The 17,122-nt window shown below is 45.8% G+C and overlaps 1 protein-coding gene and 1 long non-coding RNA gene across 2 annotated transcripts in view; one reads left to right on the top strand and one right to left on the bottom strand.

Moving 5' to 3' along the window:
* The window catches only part of RECQL5 (RecQ like helicase 5), a 273,753-nt gene that overhangs the window by 135,961 nt on the left and 120,670 nt on the right, over positions 1-17,122 (top strand). The gene's annotated exons all lie outside the window — the stretch shown is intronic.
* On the bottom strand, positions 14,750-16,870 carry LOC128655426 (uncharacterized). The gene is made up of 2 exons (XR_008401791.1): positions 16,721-16,870; positions 14,750-14,912 (listed from the first exon to the last, which is right to left on the bottom strand). It is a non-coding gene; the product is annotated as an uncharacterized LOC128655426 (long non-coding RNA).

The raw sequence follows: 17,122 nt of genomic DNA, 5'->3' as shown, positions 1-17,122 counted from the left end.
TAGACTCATCAGTGCTCTCTACTGTATCTAATCACCATCTAGACTCATCAGTGCCCTCCACTGTATGTAATCACCAGCAAAACCCTCAGTGTCCTCCACTGAATGTAATTACCATCTAGACCAGGGGTCTTAAACTCAAAATTACCTTGGAGCCACTGGTCACGTTTTCTTCTACCATGGGGGCCGCTTCCAAAATTTCAAACGAAATTGAATATGTAAACATTACACACACACCCAGAAGACCCCCCCCCCACATACTCACACATCCCAGACCCCTACACACCCACACGAGACCCCTACACACACACACAAGAGAGACACACACACAGACACACACTCAGACCCGACCCACACACACACAGATCCACACATACAGACCCACCCACACAAACACACGTTATGGCATGGCACAGTATTTTAAACAATAAAGCAAGCTATACAGCCCCTCACTTAGATTGTTTTACATACACAACAAAAAACTCACTATAAGGCAGCTGTACTTGGAACATACCTCACTCAAGCCCCCTTGCTTGTCCACCTCTGCTGCTGATCCTGACGGTCTACTGCTGCCTGATAAGGCTCAGTTTGCCCCACAGTCTTACTGAGTAACACCACACTCTTCCAATAAAGTTCTGGGTCCCCTTGTAACTGCTTGCTCTAGAGTCCAGCCCAAACAGAAGCTCATGGGAAAACACTCCTCTACTCACTCGCTCGCTTTGCTCCTCTGCTGCCACACCTACAAACAGCTATGGCGCCAATTTTCCCATGCTTAACACTCAGGGGTTTACCTAGAGGCATGGGCCTGGAGCTGCAGCTCCTCCTGCCCCCAGTGTTACATTAATCAGCCCAAAGCTCTCAGTTATGGGGTGTCAGTGGCGGGCTGCATTGTAACCGTTTTGTGGGCCGTACTTTGACACCCCTGATCTAGACTCATCAGTGCCCTCCACTAGATGTTAGCACCAACAACACCCCTCAGTGTCCTCCACTGTATGTAATTGCCATCAAGGCACCCCAGCACTCTTTACTGTATGTAATTGCCATCAAGACCCCTCCGTTTACTCTACTTTATGTAATTACCAAGCAAAACCCCTCAGTTCCCTCTACTGCATGTGATTACTATTCAAGACTCCTCAGTGTCCTACGCTGTACGTAATCACCATTGAGACCACTCAGTGCCACTTACTGCATATTATCACCTTTAGGGCCACTCACTACCCTTCAGTTTATGTGGCTAGTCACTGCCCTTCATTGTGCACATTTACATTTTGCCTTTTGTTAAACTTTTCTAAATGTGAACTTAAAATATGTTAGATATGGGCAGTTGTGTGCCAGGTACCATGTGTTGGCCACTCAAAAGCCAGTTCTATATGGTCAGAAAATGACATCACCCCCAGCTATGACACATGGGAAGATTTGTTCCATGCTTTGTCCTTATAATCCTGTTCCCAGGTCAGATACTGTATTATTTGTTCTCGGCTAATTTTCTTAGTTTTATTTGAAGAATAACAAAAACAAATGGACACTGCTTTTAGTGGTTATATTTAATGGGCTTTTTTTGTTAAGTAACATTTTCATCTCCGACTGAAACAAAACCTAATCAGCATCCAGTAGCTGCCAAGTCATATTCATATTCTCCATCTACAAGTCCAACGACTCTAATTCCTATTTTTTAACTCTTAACATATTGGTTCTACTGGTATTGGCTGTTATCATTTTAGAAAATGCTACATATCTATAGAAACTATAAAAAATACATAAAAATATATTATTTGAGCACCACTGGCAGAGCAATGATTTCTCTTGGACCTTATTGCTGCCTTATCCCCTGGCATGACTATAACCACAGAACTCCTGTGGTGCTTCTCAATCTTGTTCATGCTTGTGTTGTCCTCTACCTACTGACATATCTACCCCCCACCCCTTCAACTTTCTTGTGTCTCACTGATACCCCTCTTTACGTTTCTGACCTGGGCAGCACCCAAACACTGTAGCAAACAAGAACAATGCCAGGAAGAGAAGGCAGAATGAGCCAATCACCACCAGCCCTCCCAGGGCCCAGTCATCGCCCAGTATTCGATTCTTAATTTCTTGTAGTATGGGGGCTGCTGGCTGTACAAACTGTGGGTTTTCATCTTCCATCCTGTGGAAAGAGAATAGATATAGAAATGGAGGAACAGGTGCATGCTGAGAGTACATTTATTCCAGAGAAATCTAACATAATTCACCAATTCAAACAAGAGTCTAAAAGAAAAAAAAAGCCACTCAAAAAGAGGCACACAGAAATACAGTATATATGAAGAAACATAGAGAGGAAATAATACATAAACTAAAGAAACAAATGGCTATTGCCACGTATAATGCATGAATATAGCACTCCCACAGGCTACTACAGGAAAATACATATGCAGACACACAGGAAAGAAAGGAGACATGGGACATGTTAATAGTCACTCACAAAGGAGGGTAGAGGGTAATAGATTTTCAAACACTGTGGAGTTGCAGACAACTAAACATGCATTCAGAGGGAAAGGAATAGACAGACACACCTGCAAATAGAGAAGACAGAATAGACAGACATGCCTGCAAACAGAGGGAAAGGAAAAGACAGACACACCTGCAAACAGAGGGGAAAGAATAGACAGACATGCCGGCAAACAGAGGGAAAGGAAAAGACAGACACACCTGCAAACAGAGGGAAAGGAAAAGACAGACACACCTGCAAACAGAGGGAAAGGAAAAGACAGTCACACCTGCAAACAGAGGGAAAGGAAAAGACAGACACACCTGCAAACAGAGGGAAAGGAAAAGACAGACACACCTGCAAACAAAGGGAAAGGAATAGACAGACACACCTGCAAATAGAGGGAAAGGAAAAGACAGACACACCTGCAAACAAAGGGAAAGGAATAGACAGACACACCTGCAAATAGAGGGAAAGGAAAAGACAGACACACCTGCAAACAGAGGGAAAGGAAAAGACAGACACACCTGCAAACAGAGGGAAAGGAATAGACAGACACACCTGCAAATAGAGGGAAAGGAAAAGACAGACACACCTGCAAACAGAGGGAAAGGAAAAGACAGACACACCTGCAAATAGAGGGAAAGGAATAGACAGACACACCTGCAAACAGAGGGAAAGGAAAAGACAGACATGCCTGCAAACAGAGGGAAAGGAAAAGACAGACACATCTGCAAACAGAGGGAAAGGAATAGACAGACACACCTGCAAACAGAGGGAAAGGAAAAGACAGACACATCTGCAAACAAAGGGGACAGAATTAACAGATACACCTGCAAACAGAGGGAAAGGAAAAGACAGACACACCTGCAAACAGAGGGAAAGGAAAAGACAGTCACACCTGCAAACAGAGGGAAAGGAATAGACAGACACACCTGCAAACAGAGGGAAAGGAATAGACAGACACATCTGCAAACAGAGGGAAAGGAAAAGACAGACACACCTGCAAATAGAGGGAAAGGAATAGACAGACACACCTGCAAACAGAGGGAAAGGAAAAGACAGACATGCCTGCAAACAGAGGGAAAGGAAAAGACAGACACATCTGCAAACAGAGGGAAAGGAAAAGACAGACACATATGCAAACAGAGGGAAAGGAATAGACAGTCACACCTGCAAACAGAGGGAAAGGAATAGACAGACACACCTGCAAACAGAGGGAAAGGAAAAGACAAACACACCTGCAAATAGAGGGAAAGGAATAGACAGACACACCTGCAAACAGAGGGAAAGGAATAGACAGTCACACCTGCAAACAGAGGGAAAGGAATAGACAGACACACCTGCAAACAGAGGGAAAGGAATAGACAGACACACCTGCAAACAGAGGGAAAGGAAAAGACAGACACACCTGCAAACAGAGGGAAAGGAAAAGACAGACACACCTGCAAACAGAGGGAAAGGAATAGACAGACACACCTGCAAACAGAGGGAAAGGAATAGACAGTCACACCTGCAAACAGAGGGAAAGGAATAGACAGACACACCTGCAAACAGAGGGAAAGGAAAAGACAGTCACACCTGCAAACAGAGGGAAAGGAATAGACAGACACACCTGCAAACAGAGGGAAAGGAATAGACAGACACACCTGCAAAACAGAGGGAAAGGAAAAGACAGACACACCTGCAAATAGAGGGGACAGAATAGACAGACACACCTGCAAACAGAGGGAAAGGAAAAGACAGACACACCTGCAAACAGAGGGAAAGGAAAAGACAGACACACCTGCAAATAGAGGGAAAGGAATAGACAGACACACCTGCAAACAGAGGGGACAGAATAGACAGACATGCCTGCAAACAGAGGGAAAGGAATAGACAGACACACCTGCAAACAGAGGGGACAGAATAGACAGACACACCTGCAAACAGAGGGGACAGAATAGACAGACACACCTGCAAACAGAGGGAAAGGAATAGACAGACACATCTGCAAACAGAGGGAAAGGAATAGACAGACACACCTGCAAACAGAGGTACAGGAATAGACAGACACACCTGCAAACAGAGGGAAAGGAATAGACAGACACATCTGCAAACAGAGGGAAAGGAATAGACAGACACACCTGCAAACAGAGGGGACAGAATAGACAGACACACCTGCAAACAGAGGGAAAGGAATAGACAGACACATCTGCAAACAGAGGGAAAGAAATAGACAAACACACCTGCCAACCGAGGGAAAGGAATAGACAGACACACCTGCAAACAGAGGGGATGGAATAGACAGACACACCTGCAAACAGAGGGGATTAAATAGACAGACACACCTGCAAACAGAGGGGGGCAAAATGAACAGACGCACCTGCATACAGAGGGAAAGGAATAGACAGACACACGTGCAAACAGAGGGGATGGAAAAGACAGACGCACCTGCATACAGAGGGGGCAGAATAAACAGACACACCTGCATACAGAGGGGAAAGAATAGACAAACACACCTGCAAACAGAGGGAAAGGAATAGACAGACACACCTGCAAACAGAGGGAAAGGAATAGACAGACACACCTGCAAACAGAGGGAAAGGAATAGACAAACACACCTGCAAATAGAGGGAAAGGAATAGACAGGCACACCTGCAAACAGAGGGAAAGGAATAGACAGGCACACCTGCAAACAGGAGGAAAGGAATAGACGGACACACCTGCAAACAGAGGGGATGGAAAAGACAGACACACCTGCAAACAGAGGGGGCAGAATAAACAGACACACCTGCATACAGAGGGGAAAGAATAGACAGACGCACATGCATACAGAGAGTGCAGAATAAACAGACACACCTGCATACAGAGGGGAAGGAATAGACAGGCACACCTGCAAACAGAGGGGGCAGAATAAACAAACACACCTGCAAACCGAGAGGAAGGAATAGCCAGACACACGTGCATACAGAGGGAAAGGAATATACAGACACACCTGCAAACAGAGGGGAACTAATAGACAGACACACCTGAAAACAGAGGTACAGGAATAGACAAACACATCTATACAGAAGTAAAGGAATATACAGACTAATATACACAAATGAAAACAGAGTCAAATGAATAGACAGACACACCTGTAAACAGAATCAAATGAATAGACAGACACACCTGTAAACAGAATCAAATGAATAGACAGACACACCTGCATACAGAGGGGAAGGAATAGACAGACACACCTGCAAACAGAGGGCACAGAATAAACAGACACACCTGCATACAGAGGGGAAGGGATATACAGACGCACCTGCATACAGAGAGTGCAGAATAGACAGACTCACCTGCATACAGAGGGAAAGGAATAGACAGACTCACCTGCATACAGAGGGGAAGGAATAGACAGACGCACCTGCATACAGAGGGGAAGGAATAGACAGGCACACCTGCAAACAGAGGGGAACTAATAGACAGACACACCTGAAAACAGAGGTACAGGAATAGACAAACACATCTATACAGAAGTAAAGGAATATACAGACTAATATACACAAATGAAAACAGAGTCAAATGAATAGACAGACACACCTGTAAACAGAATCAAATGAATAGACAGACACACCTGCATACAGAGGGGAAGGAATAGACAGACACACCTGCAAACAGAGGGCACAGAATAAACAGACACACCTGCATACAGAGGGGAAGGGATATACAGACGCACCTGCATACAGAGAGTGCAGAATAGACAGACTCACCTGCATACAGAGGGAAAGGAATAGACAGACTCACCTGCATACAGAGGGGAAGGAATAGACAGACGCACCTGCATACAGAGGGGAAGGAATAGACAGGCACACCTGCAAACAGAGGGGACAGAATAAACAAACACACCTGCTAACAGAGAGGAAGGAATAGCCAGACACACGTGCATACAAAGGGAAAGCAATATACAGACACACCTGCAAACAGAGGGGAACTAATAGACAGACACACCTGCAAACAGAGGTACAGGAATAGACAGACACATCCATACAGAAGTAAAGGAATAGACAGACAATATACACACATGCAAACAGAGTCAAATGAATAGACAGACACACCTGTAAACAGAATCAAATGAATAGACAGACACACCTGCAAACAGAAGGAAAGGAATAGAGAGACACATCTGCAAAGAGAGAGGATGGAATTGACAGACACACCTGCAAAATGAGGGGAAGGAATAGACAGACACACCTGCATAGAGAAGGGAAAGAATAGACAGACACACCTGCAAACAGAGGTACTGGAATAGACAGACACACATCCATACAGAAATAAAGCAATAGACAGATGCACTTGCAAACAGAGTGAAAGGAATTGACAGGCACACCTGCAAATAAAATGAAAGGAATAGACAGGCACACCTGCAAACAGAGTGAAAGGAATTGACAGGCACACCTGCAAATAAAATGAAAGGAATAGACAGGCACACCTGCAAACAGAGTAAAAGGAATTGGCAAACACACCTGCAAACAGAGCTAAATGAATAGAAATACACAAGGAATAGACAGGTGCACATGCATACGAAGGGGAAGGAATAGATAGGCACAACTACATACAGAAGGGAAGGAACATAGAGAGACACACATGCTTACAGAGGGGAAGGTATAGACAGACACACGCACACAGAGGGGGAAGGAACATAGAGAGAGACACACACGCATACAGAGGGGAAGTGATAGACAGACACACGCACACAGAGGGGGAAGGAACATAGAGAGAGACACACACGCATACAGAGGGGAAGTGATAGACAGACACACACGCATACAGAGGGGAAGTGATAGACAGACACACGCACACAGAGGGGGAAGGAACATAGAGAGAGACACACACGCATACAGAGGGGAAGTGATAGACAGACACACACGCATACAGAGGGGAAGTGATAGACAGACACGCATACAGAGGGGAAGTGATAGACAGACACACACGCATACAGAGGGGAAGTGATAGACAGACACACGCACACAGAGGGGGAAGGAACATAGAGAGAGACACACGCATACAGAGGGGAAGTGATAGACAGACACATACCCATACAGAGGGGAAGTGATAGACAGACACACACGCATACAGAGGGGAAGTGATAGACAGACACACGCACACAGAGGGGGAAGGAACATAGAGAGAGACACACACGCATACAGAGGGGAAGTGATAGACAGACACACACGTATACAGAGGGGAAGTGATAGACAGACACACACACATACAGAGGGGAAGTGATAGACAGACACACACACATACAGAGGGGAAGTGATAGACAGGCACACGCATACAGAGGGGAAGTGATAGACAGACACGCATACAGAGGGGAAGGGATAGGCAAATGCACATTCATACAGAGGGAAAGGGATAGACAGGTGCACATGCATACAGAGGGGAAGAAATAGGTAGGCACACCTGCACACAGCGGGGAAGGTATAGACAGGTGCACATGCATACGAAGGGGAAGGAATATATAGGCACGACTGCACACAGAGGGGAAGGAATAGACAGGTGCACATGCATACAGAGGGGAAGAAACAGGTAGGCACAACTGCACACAGAGGGGAAGGAATAGACAGGTGCACATGCATACAGAAGGGAAGGAATAGAGAGATGCACATGCATACAGAGGGTAAGAAACAGGAAGGCACAGCTGCACACAGAGGGGAAGGAATAGACAGGTGCACATGCATACAGACGGGAATAAACAGGAAGGCACAGCTGCACACAAAGGGGAAGGAATAGACAGGTGCACATGCATACAGAGGGGAATAAACAGGTAGGCACAACTGCACACAGAGGGGAAGGAATAGACAGGTGCACATGCATACAGAGGGGAAGGAATAGACAGGTGCACATGCATACAGAGGGGAAGGAATAGACAGGTGCACATGCATAGAGGGGAAGGAATAGAGGGATGCACATCCATACAGAGGGTAAGAAACAGGTAGGCACAGCTGCACACAGAGGGGAAGGAATACACAGGTGCACATGCATACAGAGGGGAAGGAATAGACAGGTGCGCATGCATACAGAGGGGAAGGAATAGAGAGATGCACACAGAGGGGAAGGAATAGACAGGTGTACATGCACACAGAGGGGAAGGAATAGACAGGTGCACATGCATACAGAGGGGAAGGAATAGACAGGTGCACATGCATACAGAGGGTAAGAAACAGGAAGGCACAGCTGCACACAGAGGGGAAGGAATAGACAGGTGCACATGCATATAGAGGGTAAGAAACAGGTAGGCACACCTGCACACAGAGGGGAAGGAATAGACAGGTGTACATGCATACAGAGGGGAAGGAATAGAGAGATGCACACCTGCACACAGAGGGGAAGGAATAGACAGGTGCATATGCATACAGAGGGGAAGGAATAGACAGGTGCACATGCATACAGAGGGTAAGAAACAGGTAGGCACACCTGCACACAGAGGGGAAGGAATAGACAGGTGCACATGCATACAGAGGGGAAGGAATAGACAGGTGCACATGCATACAGAGGGGAAGGAATAGACAGGTGCATATGCATACAGAGGGGAAGGAATAGAGAGATGCACATGCATACAGAGGGTAAGAAACAGGTAAGCACACCTGCATATAGAGGGGAAGGAATAGACAGGTGCACATGCATACAGAGGGGAAGAAATAGAGAGATGCACACCTGCACACAGAGGGGAAGGAATAGACAGGTGCGCATGCATACAGAGAGGAAGGAATAGACAGGTGTACATGCATACAGAGGGGAAGGAATAGACAGGTGTACATGCATACAGAGGGGAAGGAATAGACAGGTGTACATGCATACAGAGGGGAAGGAATAGACAGGTGCGCATGCATACAGAGGGGAAGGAATAGACAGGTGCGCATGCATACAGAGGGGAAGGAATAGACAGGTGCACATGCATACAGAGGGGAAGGAATAGACAGGTGTACATGCATACAGAGGGGAAGGAATAGACAGGTGCGCATGCATACAGAGGGGAAGGAATAGACAGGTGCGCATGCATACAGAGGGGAAGAAATAGAGAGATGCATATGCACACAGAGGGGAAGGAATAGACAGGTGTACATGCATACAGAGGGGAAGGAATAGACAGGTGCGCATGCATACAGAGGGGAAGAAATAGAGAGATGCATATGCACACAGAGGGGAAGGAATAGACAGGTGTGCATGCATACAGAGGGGAAGGAATAGACAGGTGCGCATGCATACAGAGGGGAAGAAATAGAGAGATGCATATGCATACAGAGGGGAAGGAATAGACAGGTGTACATGCATACAGAGGGGAAGGAATAGACAGGTGTACATGCATACAGAGGGGAAGGAATAGACAGGTGCGCATGCATACAGAGGGAAAGAAATAGAGAGATGCATATGCATACAGAGGGGAAGGAATAGACAGGTGTACATGCATACAGAGGGGAAGGAATAGACAGGTGTACATGCATACAGAGGGGAAGGAATAGACAGGTGTACATGCATACAGAGGGGAAGGAATAGACAGGTGCGCATGCATACAGAGGGGAAGGAATAGACAGGTGCGCATGCATACAGAGGGGAAGGAATAGAGAGATGCACACCTGCACACAGAGGGGAAGGAATAGATAAATCTATAACACCCACCCCATTTTTTAACTCTAAAGTGTCTAGCAATATAAATAATCACCATTGTACAGCAATGGTCGAATGGACTCTCAGATGAAAGAGATTATATTCATTATGTAAGTTCTGTTATGGCTGTATTGATTTATTATTGGCTGAGATAGAGCTACAGTTTAGAGCCATCAACCCAAACTGTTTAACCCCAGGATCAGGATCTAGATGTGCACAAGCTAGGGGGCACACATGAACACTCAAGGACACATGCACTCAGAGCTGTGCTTATGGGATTACAAGAGATAACGCAGGGTGCACATAAAATGGCTATTGCAAATGTTGGGTGACAAATAGGCACATGAGTAAGAAATGATTGTATCTGTGTGTAGAGGGGCTCCTAGAGATCCAACAAGCGTAAAAACCACAGCAGAGATTTGCTGCTATGCCTGATCTCCCTCAATAGCTGAGCTTGCCCCCTCCTCTGTGGCGCTGTCCCTATTGTGCAGGTCATTTACTGGGTTAATGATTAAACGTCCTCTAATACAATATCTTGTGCAGGCTGCAGGCTTTCACAGCGGCTGTGGTACAATTGGATTACTGGGCTGTCTGTTCACACAAAGACTCACTCTTACCTCAAATAGCTCTTTGTCTCCCTCAGTGCTGCTGCTTCTGGGTCTTGTTAGCGGAAGATAAGACCCCTCTGTCCTCTCTGTTGTAGGCCCTGGTTGCTCACCTTCCCTAAGCTCTGGTTAAACATTAACTTGTTGTGGCAGTGCTAGTGCTTCTCACAAGTGTCTGGGTATCTACCATGTTCATTTCACAAGCTTTGTTAGACTCAGCAAATGAGTGTTCATCCAATCAGAATGGGTTATTTAATGCATCAACTCAAACCTCATTGGCTCATGCTAATTTCACTGTATGACCTGTATCTAATCTAATTTTGTATTCTGTTCATGAGAGAGATGGGCAGTATGTTCTGTTGGGTGTAGGAGAGAAGGCAGCATGTGTGTGCGGGAAAGAGACAGCGTGTTGTTATGTGTGTAGAAGAGAGGCAGTGTATTGTGTGTGTGTGTGTGTAGGAGAGAAGGCAGCTTGTGTGTGTGGGAAAGAGACAGCGTGTTGTTATGTGTGTAGAAGAGAGGCGGTGTATTGTGTGTGTAGGAAAAAGGCAGTGTGTGTGTAGAAGAGAGGCAGTGTATTGTGTGTGTGTGTGTAGGAGAGAGGAAGTGTATTGTGTGTGTGTGTGTGTAGGAGAGAGACAGTGTGTTGTGTGTAGGAGAAAGGCAGTGTATGGTTTTTGTGTGTAGGAGAGAGGTAGTTTGTGTGTGTAGGAGAGAGGTAGTGTGTATGTGTGTAGGAGATAGGCAGTGTGTTGTGTGTGTGTGTAGGAGATAGGCAGTGTGTTGTGTGTAGGGGAGAGGCTGTGTGTGTGTGTAGGAAATAGGCAGTGTGTGTGTGTGTAGGGGAGAGGCTGTGTATGTGTGTAGGAGATAGGCAGTGTGTTGTATGTGTAGGAGAGAGGCAGTGTGTGTGTGTGTGTAGGAAAGAGGCAGTGTGTTGTGTGTAGGAGAGAGGTAGTGTGTTGTGTGTAGGAGAGAGGTAGTGTGTTGTGTGTGTGTGGGTGTGTGTGTGTAGGGGAGAGGCTGTGTGTTTGTAGGAGAGAGGTAATGTGTTGTGTGTGTGTGTGTAGAAGAGAGGCAGTGTGTTGTGTGTGTAGGAGAGAGGCAGTGTGTTGTGTGTGTAGGAGAGAGGCAGTGTTGTGTGTGTAGGAGAGATGTAATGTGTTGTGTGTGTAGGGGAGAGGCTGTGTGTTTGTAGGAGAGAGGCAGTGTGTTGTGTGTGTAGGAGAGAGGCAGTGTGTTGTGTGTGTGTGTAGGAGAGATGTAATGTGTTGTGTGTGTAGAAGAGAGGCAGTGTGTTGTGTGTGTAGGAGAGAGACTGTGTGTGTATAGAAGAGAGGGAGTGTGTTGTGTGTGTAGGAGAGATGTAATGTGTTGTGTGTGTAGGAGAGAGGCTGTGTGTGTGTATAGAAGAGAGGCAGTGTGTTGTGTGTGTAGGAGAGAGGTAGTGTATTGAGTGTATGTGTAGGAGAGAGGTAGTGTGTTGTGTGTGTAGGAGAGAGGCAGTGTGTTGTATGTGTTTAGGAGAGGCAGTGTGGTGTGTGTGTAGGGGAGAGGATGTGTATGTAGGAGAGAGATTGTGTGTGTGTGTCTAGGAGAGAGGTAGTGTGTTGTGTGTATGTATGTAGGGGAGAGGTAGTGTATGTAGGAGAGAGGCAGTGTATGTGTGTGTGTAGGAGAGAGGCAGTGTATGTGTGTGTGTGTGTGTGTGTGTGTGTGTGTAGGAGAGAGGTGGCGTTTTGTGTGTGTAGGAGAGAGGCAGTGTATGTGTGTGTGTAGGAGAGAGGTGGTGTGTTGTGTGTGTAGGAGAGAGGCGGTGTGTTGTGTGTGTATGTAGGAGAGAGGTGGTGTGTTGTGTGTATAGGAGAGAGGTAGTGTACTGTGTTGGAGAGACAGTGTGTTGTGTGTGTGTGTAGGAGAGAGGGGGTGTATTGTGTGTGTGTAGGAGAGAGGTGGTGTGTTGTGTGTGTATGTAGGAGAGAGGTGGTGCGTTGTGTGTGTAGGAGAGCGGTAGTGTGCTGTGTGTGTGTGTAGGAGAGAGGCAGTGTGTTGTGTGTGTAGGAGAGATGGGGTGTGTTGTTTGTAGGAGAGAGGGGGTGTGTAGTGTGTAGGAGAGAGGCTGTGTGTGTGTGTGCAGGAGAGAGGCTGTGTGTTGCGTGTGTGTGTGTGTGTGTGTGTGTGTGTAGGAGAGAGGCTGTGTGTGTGAAGGAGAGATGCAGTGTGTTGTGTGTATCTGTAGGAGAGAGGAGGTGTGTAGTGTGTAGAAGAGAGACTGTGTGTTGCATGTGTGTGTGTAGGAGAGAGGCAGTGTGTGTGTGTGTGTAGGAGAGAGGAGGTGTGTTGTGTAAGAGAGAGGAGGTGTGTAGTGTGTAGAAGAGAGACTGTGTGTTGCATGTGTGTGTGTAGGAGAGAGGCAGTGTGTTGTGTGTGAGTAGGAGAGAGGCAGTGTGTTGTGTGTAGGAGAGGCGCAGTGTGTTGTGTGTGTGTGTAAGTATGAGAGAGGGGGTGTGTGTAAGTAGGAGAGAGGGGTGTGTGTAAGTAGGAGGGAGAAGGTGTGTGTGTAAGTAGGAGAGAGGGTGTGTGTGTGTGTGTAAGTAGGAGAGAGGGGGTGTGTGTGTGTGTGTGTAAGTAGGAGAGGGGGTGTGTAAGTAGGAGAGGGGGTGTGTAAGTAGGAGAGAGGGGATGTGTGTGTAAGTAGGAGAGAGGGTATGTGTGTGTAAGTAGAAGAGAGGGGATGTGTGTGTAAGTAGGAGAGAGAGGATGTGTGTGTAAGTAGGAGAGAGGGGGTATGTGTGTAAGTAGGAGAGAAGGTGTGTGTGTAAGTAGGAGAGAGAAGGTGTGTGTGTAAGTAGGAGAGAGGGGTGTGTGTGTGTGTGTAGGGGAGAGGCAGTGTGTGTGTAGGAGAGAGGGTGTGTGTGTGTAAGTAGGAGAGAGAAGGTGTGTGTGTGTAAGTAGCAGAGAGGGTGTGTGTGTGTGTAAGTAGGAGAGAGGGTGTGTCTGTGTAAGTAGGTGAGAGGGGGTGTGTGTGTAAGTAGGAGAGAGGGGGTGTGTGTGTAAGTAGGAGAGAGGGTGTGTGTGTGTAAGTAGGCGAGAGAAGGTGTGTGTGTGTAAGTAGAAGAGAGGGTGTGTGTGTGTAAGTAGGAGAGAGGGGGTGTGTGTAAGTAGGAGAGAGGGGTGTGTGTAAGTAGGAGAGAGAAGGTGTGTGTGTGTAAGTAGGAGAGAGAAGGTGTGTGTGTGTGTAAGTAGGAGAGAGGGTGTGTGTGTGTGTAAGTAGGAGAGAGAAGGTGTGTGTGTAAGTAGGAGAGAGGGGTGTGTGTGTAGGTGAGAGGGGGTGTGTGTGTAAGTAGGAGAGAGGGTGTGTGTGTGTAAGTAGGAGAGAGGGTGTGTGTGTGTAAGTAGGCGAGAGAAGGTGTGTGTGTGTAAGTAGAAGAGAGGGTGTGTGTGTGTAAGTAGGAGAGAGGGGGTGTGTGTAAGTAGGAGAGAGGGGGTGTGTGTAAGTAGGAGAGAGGGGTGTGTGTAAGTAGGAGAGAGAAGGTGTGTGTGTGTAAGTAGGAGAGAGGGGTTGTGTATTTAAGTAGGAGAGAGGGGTGTGTGTAAGTAGGAGAGAGAAGGTGTGTGTGTAAGTAGGAGAGAGGGGTGTGTGTAAGTAGGAGAGAGGGGTGTGTGTAAGTAGGAGAGAGAAGGTGTGTGTGTAAGTAGGAGAGAGGGGGTGTGTGTAAGTAGGAGAGAGGGGGTGTGTGTAAGTAGGAGAGAGAGGGTGTGTGTGTGTGTAGGAGAGAGAAGGTGTGTGTGTAAGTAGGAGAGAGAGGGTGTGTGTGTGTGTAGGAGAGAGAAGGTGTGTGTGTAGGAGAGAGGGTGTTTGTGTGTGTGTAGGAGAGAGGCAGTATATGATGTTTGTTATGTATAGAAGGCGGACTCATGTCTGTTGATGTATTCTTCTAATCCCATGCAGTGCAGATCGCACTGGTTATTATGTGGATGAAATACATACCAGTCTATCTATACACGGTCTGTCTAAAATATGATAAACTGATACATAACAATGCACTTGTTAAATATTATTTATTTTTGTACATGCATTTCCCAGAATGTAATAAAAAATATATACAACATGTTTGTATATATACGACAAGTTCATTCTGCTCGTCTATGAGAGAGGCAGATAATGTGCAGGGTTTTCTGAACCAATACAGTGGGTCTGAAGATTTGCTCTGTAAGGAAAAATTGGACATTTACAAATGAGAATTCATCAAACTTAAATGGACAGTAAACACCTTATAATTACAATTTTTTTTCTGTACTCTTACTTTAAATTAACAAAGTAGGCGAGTGTGAAACATTTTAGAGTAGATTAACACCTTGTTTGCTGCAATTGTCTTTCAGCAGCCAAACGCTACCACCAATTGCATTACCACAGACATTTTATTAGCTAAATGTCTATTGTTTTGCAGTTCTTATCTCTAATGAAGTCAATTAGGGACAGATATGTAGCAGAGTTAGGCTTGTGAAGCCTGCACTGTGCACTTATGATTCTCAGAACTGAAAACCCCCCACAATTTTGGACTTAATTTACAGGAAAAAGGAATAAAATAAATGACCCTATAATATTTGTTACTTTTTTTCTTGTGTAGAATTTATGTCAGCCTACTTATTTGCTTGTTACTTTCATTTTTATTCTTACGTGGTTCATTATCTCTGTTGTTCCTGCATTTCCTCCCTGGTGTAAATTGTCCTCCACTGCCCAACTTATCATTCTCAGCTGCTTAGTTATCTTTTTTCACTCCTGTCCCTGGTATTCAGTTGCTTATTGTTCTGTCTTCTCAGTTGCTCAGACTCATCTTCTACCCCCATATATGGTTCTTCTCATTTGCTCTGTTCAGTAACCATTACTTTCCTAATGTCCCGCATTGTCCTCATTTGTCCATAACCTTCACCCTCAGATTCTAGCAGTCTATGTCCTCTATCCTTCTCTCATTACTCCCCTTTTGCATCCAGTTTTCCTCCTCCCCTACCCCAAGTCCTTCTGAAGTAACCTGCTGTTATTCTTCTTCAGCTGTTCCCATCCTCCTTCACTCCTTCTTGCAGTCTTTCCTATCCTCCTACACTCCTCCTTGCAGTCTTCCCCATCCTCCTACACTCCTTCTTGCAGTCTTTCCCATCCTCCTACACTCCTTCTTCCAGTCTTTCCCATCCTCCTACACTCCTCCTTGCAGTCTTTCCCATCCTCCTACACTCCTTCTTGCAGTCTTTCCCATCCTCCTACACTCCTTCTTGCAGTCTTTTCCATTCTTCTACACTCCTCCTTGCAGTTTTTCCCAATTTTCGACACTTTTTCTTGCAGTCTTTCCCGTCCTCCTACACCCCTTCTATTGTCAACATCAGTTTCTATTTTTGCTCCCATCCCTACTCCATTCCTGCTCATTCATTCTCCTCCTTCCTCTTCCAGCAAGTTCACCTCTTCCTAACCATCAATTTGTCTTCCTCCACTTTCATTTATGTTCCATACAGCTTTAGGTCTTTCTTATTTGTTCTCAGTATTCCTTCGACCATTTTCCAGTCTATGTCCTCTCCTGCTTTGAGGCCTTTTCTAACTCATTTTCTCTTCATCCTCCAATCACTCTTCTTCCCCTGATCTGTCATCTTCCTAGCTTGTTAATACTCTTCTTACTTGTTACTTGACAGTCTATCTATACCCCAGTTCCCATTTCTTGCATTTATTTGTTCTTGTTCTCTGCTTTTTCCTAATCCTGTGCCTTGTCCTCCTCTTTTCTTTCTTCTACAAGTATTCTATCATCTTTTCTCTTCGCCATTGTCCTTGCTTGTACCTTGCTGCTATGCTGCCCCTTAGTTCCCATCCCTTGTTTTTATTATTGTGGTTCTGTTCCTTCTTTCATTCTGGCAACAATCCCCCTTCCTCTTGGTGCTTAGTCTTGCTTTTCCCCGGCTCTCAGCACCTCTAGTTCTTAGAACACATTTTTTACTCACATGTCTTTTCTTTCCCCATTACAAATGCACTCACCTTTTTTACAGTCAGCACAGCCTCTAACCCGCCCTTTTACGGACCACCCGTCATTATTAACTCTGAGTGGTGAAAGGCACTTGTTATATTGCAATTGCGAGTCCCAAGGGCTTGCTGCATGTTTGGCACCACCTAGAATTGTCATCTCTATGGCTACTGGGGGACGTCACACGTCAGGTTTTGGCTCCACTCTGACGACCCTTTTCTTCTTACAAGAGCAGCAGCAGTAACAGCAGGGTAGAATTAGCATCAGTGCAATCATAGCTGTAAGGACATGGACATAGAGTAATGAAATACGTATTCATACCAAGTCAGTCATAAATATTGATACAGCATATTGGGTCCTTTGTCAATATTATTATGTTTATATTAGTTGTCCTCAAGATGCAGGTCCTGACCTAA

The sequence above is a fragment of the Bombina bombina genome, chromosome 1 (assembly GCF_027579735.1).
Source record: "Bombina bombina isolate aBomBom1 chromosome 1, aBomBom1.pri, whole genome shotgun sequence".
Lineage (NCBI taxonomy): Eukaryota > Metazoa > Chordata > Amphibia > Anura > Bombinatoridae > Bombina > Bombina bombina.
Note: the sequence above shows the minus strand (reverse complement) of the source record. Positions and strands in the feature narration are given on the sequence as shown.